This window comes from Peromyscus californicus, unplaced genomic scaffold (assembly GCF_007827085.1).
Source record: "Peromyscus californicus insignis strain IS unplaced genomic scaffold, ASM782708v3 Scaffold_9__1_contigs__length_137607984, whole genome shotgun sequence".
In the NCBI taxonomy this organism is placed as follows: Eukaryota; Metazoa; Chordata; class Mammalia; order Rodentia; family Cricetidae; genus Peromyscus; species Peromyscus californicus.
The window spans coordinates 51,180,574-51,187,337 of record NW_026294617.1 but is presented as its reverse complement, the minus strand read 5'-3'; the positions used below and the strand labels follow the sequence as shown (position 1 = coordinate 51,187,337).

General features: G+C 35.6%; 1 non-coding gene across 1 annotated transcript; it reads left to right on the top strand.

Moving 5' to 3' along the window:
• Positions 1–3,422: 3,422 nt before the first annotated feature.
• On the top strand, positions 3,423–3,529 carry LOC128106865 (U6 spliceosomal RNA). Its single transcript, XR_008216897.1, has one exon. It is a non-coding gene; the product is annotated as a U6 spliceosomal RNA (small nuclear RNA).
• The last annotated feature ends 3,235 nt before the right edge of the window (positions 3,530–6,764 follow it).

Sequence of the window (6,764 nt, the reverse complement as noted above, 5' to 3'; positions counted from 1 at the left end):
TTCATAAGAATGAATGAATGAGTAAATGTTTACTAATTCTTGGTATTCAAAAACCCATTTCCTAGAACAAAGGACAGATAATAATACAAAAAGTTATATTTTATGTCATTTTCACTTCCTCTTGAACATGAATAAAATGGAAAAACATTCTTTAAATGGAAGCTTGGAGAAGTTTCCCAAATGCATTAAATACATGACCCTTATACTAAAAGGAGTGTGACTGCACAGTCCTTCCCCCAAACTAAGGAACAATTAAGAACAAAGAGGGGTCAAGTGACATAAACTGGGGAATAATTACTTTTTTACTAGTGGAGTTTGTGGAAGAAATAAGGCAGAGAAATAGAAAAGTGAGGTGCTTAGGCATGTGAGTGATTCTGATTATTATCTGCTCTGTATTTCAGTGTACAGATACTATCATAGAGATTTTAATAAAACAACTCAAAAATCACACTAACATCAAGGTGACATGTATGTTCTCAATATTTAATTTACTTATTCCATATTTTTGTTAAACTTCCCTAAATTCTCTTTCAAAAGTTTGAGAGAAGAAAGAATATGATTGGGTCCAAAGGTGGAGAATATGTGGAGGAAAGATTGATAAACAACGGTGATGAAATTAACCTCCTGAACAACAAAACTGCTTGTCCAAAGTGTGTGGTTTTCACCTCTTTCCCCTGGTTTTTGGAACTATATGCAGAAACAAAGAGGTTAAAATGTAGACCTGTAACCTCCAGGTGATGGTGGGAAGCAAGAGGAGAGACAAAAGAAAGAAAGCAACATTTAGAGTTCAAATAGGAGAAAATAAATTGTGAGGAAAACCAGGAAGAGACATCTGTCACACCGTTGGTTGCTAGAGTTAAATCAGCTGCTCTGGCTTGTTAAGTGGGTTTCCCCTTCCATCCTTTTCCCTCCGATGCCCTGCTTTGTCAAAGAGGATGCCCTTCTAGGAAAAGAGGAGGACCAGGCTTTAGTCAAAGGTATTTAAGGAGCCACATATCCTGCTAGAACCTCCAAAAAAAGCTTCTTGAAAGAACAATTATACTGAAGGCAGAACAAACACAAAACAAACCTCTTTAATTCTGAAGTGAGAAGACAGAAAATCTATACAATTTCATCATCTTCTACAAATTATGATAGAAAACATAGTATGTACATTGGAACATAAGTACTTAATATGTTTCTATATGCAATTTCCTTATAGAAAAATAAATATATGTGCATACATATGTGAATAGTATGGATACATTTCCCCTTTGGTTTTTTGTACTATAGAAGAAGGAAACAGAACAAAATTTGGAAATGAAAGCAAGTACTGGACAGTTTTATTTAAATCAATAAAATGAAAGCAAGTATAATTAAAACATCCGTCGATTTTGTCTTCTAATTTTAACACTTACTTAAAATTTCAGAGAACTCTGAATGGGAACTTAGTATTAGGTAGCTGTTATGGAAAAGTTTTAGAATAATGAGTCAAAATAAATAAAAACAAAACACAAATTGGCATGCAAACACACAAGCACACATGTACTGGGCCTTGCATATTATCATGGGGCAATTGAATCTGTATTAGAATCTTTCGTGCCTCTAAATACTGGGCCCTTATAGGCTGGGCATAGATGTCCTTTATTCTTCTGCTGAGAGGCAGAGGTAATTTGTTCTATACAAGCAACTAGCTTTTTGAAATAATGGCTTATCCGGTAGAAGTGAAGAATCGCTCATTGAACTGAAATTCAGAATGCTATAGATAGGCAGAAAATAATTACCTATGATATAAACTAGCCAGGTTCTGGGAATAACGTTCATATCATTATGAAAAGTACTATTAAATTATCTGAGACCATGAGCATCAGAAAACCCATTTTCATCTTATCTGCACCTCTCAGAGCTCTACGGGACACATAAATAGGAACAGAGTAAATAAGAACAGCAAGGTAATCCTCCTATTTTATTCAGCGCCTGAGACATCATACTGTGTCGAGTTCCATATTCCAGAACTTATGAAGAAGGAAATGAGCTCAAGATAAAGTAAAATAAATAATTGAAATGCTCTAAGGCTTAAAATTATGTAAAGAGTTAAAATGGTTTTCATTATTTAGACCAGAGAAAAACTGGTTTAAAGGTGTGTTATTATCTCTCTTTCCAATAAGAATTATTCCCCAGATTATAGAGACCACTGTTTTTCAAGTTTTGTTTGAGCTATAATAGAGAAAATTAATTTTAGTGGCAAAACCAAGAAAGGCAGAAAGAACCATTTGATAACAGAAACAGTTCTTCAGCACTAAATGGGTTCCCAAAAGATTTTAGAACATTGTAAGTGTGGGAATCTTAAAAATAGAATTTCAAATGTATAAGGCTTGGAGGTCAAGCAAAGGACAGGATGACCTTTTAAGACGATATCCATGGCTGCAATTCAAAGTCTGTATTACAAAGGAGGACAGGGTGTTCATTATTCAGCTGAAAGTGGTTGGGCAGCTAAGAAAGGCAAAAATCAGTGCAACACATGTACAAACAAAGTGGTCTTGCTTTAAAATAGAATGTAATTTGATTGTACAAAGTATTCCTTTGTGTGAATGTGATGGAAATAGATTTCCCACCATTAATTTACTTATGTCTGAATTATTGATATTGGGAATTGAATACTATCTTTATCACTGACTTGCACCCTTAGCTTCAATTTAATGTTTTATTTTTTTATTTTACATATACTCATATATATGTACACATATAAGTATATATGTATATATTCTTCATAAAAGAGTAACAGAAAGTATTTGCTTCTGACTAAGATTTTTCAACCCAATTTATTCTCATTTCATGGAATGTTTCCCAGTATTATCAAAAATTAACAATGAAAATATGATGACAGCACTTCACTCAACCCATGTGTGGCAAAGTGGGAAATGTTAGAGTATATGAAATACTGCTTATTGACTTCCATATATGTAGATCCAAAAAGAGGTTTAGTTAAAAGACAAAATTCATTAGCCAAGCCCTTGGTGGATTATGAGTGAGTCAGTGGAAGTTTGACCTGGAAATATTCATTTATTAACATCTTAGTTGATTTATTTTGTGCAAGTTGTACAATAAATAAACTGACTGAAATAAGCTGGCTAGAGGCTTTGGTCCAGTTTAATATATACATTTTTACATTTCCTCCCCATGACTACTAAAACTTGTAAAATCATCACATAAGAACCATGGATCATCAAAGTAACTCTTTTAGTTCCTTGAACTCACTCATGTAGTACAGTATGGTAAAAGTTATAGAGTCTTGTAGAATAATGTAAGTGTACCTAACTACAATCTAATAAATACTTAGATGAATCAAGGTATATGTGGTTGAAGACCATTTTGACTACAAAGCATTAGTATTCTGATATTGTCTCAAGGTAAATACCCTTTGTATGCTGAAAAAAAAAACCGTGCTCGCTTCGGCAGCACATATACTAAAATTGGAATGATACAGAGAAGATTAGCATGGCCCCTGCGCAAGGATGACATGCAAATTCGTGAAGCGCTCCATATTTTTAGAACACCAAACAGACTAGACCCACCAAAAAAGTCCCCTCGCCACATAATAGTTAAACAACTAAATGTACAGAATAAAGAAAGAATATTAAGAGCAGCAAAGGAAAAAGGCCAAGTGACATATAAAGGCAAACCCATCAGAATAACACCTGATTTCTCAATGGAGACTTTGAAAGCCAGAAGGACCTGGACAGATGTAATGCAGACACTAAGAGACCATAGATGTCAGCCTAGACTAATATACCCAGAAAAACTTTCAATCAGCATAGATGGAGTGAACAAGACATTCCATGACAAAGCCAGATTTAAACAATACTTATCCACAAACCCAGCCCTACAGAAAGCACTAGAAGGAAAATTCCAACCTAAGGAAGTCAGATACACCCTCAAAAACACAGGCAACAGATAAAGCCACCGCAGTAAACCCCAACGTATGGAAGTACACACACATCACCACCAAAAAATAACAGGAATGAACAATCACTGGTCATTAATTTCCCTCAATATCAATGGACTTAATTCACCTATAAAAAGACATAGGCTTACAGAATGGATACGAAAGCAGGACCCATCTTTCTGCTGCATACAAGAAACACATCTCAAATTCAAAGATAGACACTACCTAAAAATAAAAGGCTGGGAAATGACTTTCCAATCAAACGGTCTTAAGAAACAAGCGGGTGTAGCCATCCTGATTTCCAGCAAAATAGACTTCAAACTAAAATCAATCAAAAGAGATCAAGAAAGGCATTACATACTCATCACAGGAAAGATCCACCAAGATGAAGTCTCAATTCTGAATATTTATGCCCCAAACACAAGGGCACCAACATATGTAAAAGAAATATTACTAAAGCTTAAATCACATATAAAACCCCACACATTAATAGTGGGAGACCTCAACACCCCACTTTCACCACTGGACAGATCTCCCAAATTGAAACTTAACAGAGAAATAAAGGACTTAACTGATGTCATGACTCAAATGGACTTAATCGATATCTACAGAACATTCCATCCTAACAAAAAAGAATATACCTTCTTCTCAGCACCCCATGGAACCTTCTCTAAAATCGACCACATACTTGGCCACAAAACAAATCTAAACAGATACAAAACAATTGGAATAACCTCCTGTGTTCTATAAGACCACCATGGTCTAAAGTTGGATTTCAACAACAACAAAAACTACAGAAAACCTACAATCTCATGGAAACTGAATAATACCCAACTGAATCACCAATGGGTTAAGGAAGAAATAAAGAAATTAAAGACTTCCCAGAGACCAATGAAAATGAAGACACCACATATCCAAATTTATGGGACACTATGAAAGCAGTACTAAGAGGGAAATTCATAGCACTAAATGCCCACATAAATAAGTTGGAGAAATCTCACACTAGTGACTTAACAGCATACCTGAAAGCTCTAGAACAAGAAGAAGCACAGTCTCCCAGGAAAAATAGACGCCAGGAAATTATCAAAGTGAGAGCTGAAATCAATAAAATAGAAACAAAGAGAACAATACAAAAAATTAATGAAACAAAGAGTTGGTTCTTTGAGAAAATCAACAAGATAGACAAGCCCTTATCCAAACTAACCAAAAGACAGAGAAAGAGCATCCAAATCAACAAAATCAGAAATGAAAAGGGGGACATAACAACAGACATTGAGGAAATCCAGAGAATCATCAGGTCATACTTCAAAAACCTCTATTCGACAAAACTGGAAAACCTAAAGGAAATGGATAACTTTCTGGATAGGTATCACATACCTAAGTTAAATCAAGACCAGATAAACTATTTAAATAGTCCAATAACCCCTAACGAAATAGAAACAGTCATTAAAAGTCTCCCAACCAAAAAAAGCCCAGGACCAGATGGTTTCAGCGCAGAATTCTACCAGATCTTCAAAGAAGAGTTAATACCAATACTCTCTAAATTGTTCCACACAATAGAAACAGAAGGAACATCACCAAACTCCTTCTACGAGGCTACAATTACCCTAATTCCTAAACCAAACAAGGATACAACAAAGAAAGAGAACTACAGACCGATCTCCCTCATGAACATTGATGCAAAAATACTCAATAAAATACTGGTAAACAGACTCCAAGAACACATCAAAACAATTATCCACCATGATCAAGTAGGATTCATTCCAGGGATGCAAGGGTGGTTCAACATATGAAAGTCCGTCAATGTAATACACCATATAAACAAACTCAAAGAAAAAAGCCATATGATCATCTCACTGGATGCAGAAAAGGCATTTGACAAAATCCAACACCCCTTCATGATAAAGGTCTTGGAGCGATCAGGAATACAGGGACCATACCTAAACATAATAAAGGCAATTTACAGCAAGCCAACAGCCAACATCAAATTAAATGGAGAGAAACTCAAAGCAATTCCACTAAAATCAGGAACGAGGCAAGGCTGTCCGCTCTCCCCATACTTATTCAATATAGTACTTGAAGTTCTAGCCAGAGCAATAAGACAACATAAGGAGATTGAGGGGATGCAAATTGGAAAGGAAGAAGTCAAGCTTTCCCTATTTGCAGATGACATGATAGTATACTTGAGCGACCCCAAAGATTCCACCAAGGAACTGACACAGCTTATAAACACCTTCAGCAACATAGCAGGATACAAGATCAACTCCAAAAAATCAGTAGCCCTCCTATATACAATGGACAAAGAAGCGGAGAAGGAAATCAGAGATACATCACCCTTTACTATAGCCACAAATGACATAAAATACCTTGGGGTAACACTAACCAAGCAAGTGAAGGACCTATATGACAAGAACTTTAAGTCCCTGAAAAAAGAAATTGAAGAAGATGTCAGAAAATGGAAAGATCTCCCATGCTCATGGATAGGCAGGACTAACATAGTAAAAATGGCAATCTTACCAAAAGCAATCTACAGATTCAATGCAATCCCCATCAAAATACCAACACAATTCTTCACAGACCTCGAAAGAATAATACTCAACTTCATATGGAAAAACAAAAAACCCAGGATAGCCAAAGGAATCCTGTACAATAACACAACTTCTGGAGGCATCACGATCCCTGACTTCAAGCTCTACTATAGAGCTACAGTAATAAAAACAGCTTGGTACTGGCATAAAAACCGACATGTGGACCAATGGAATCGAATTGAAGACCCTGACATTAATCCGCACACCTATGAACATATAATTTTTGACAAAGAAGCCAAAAGTGCACAATG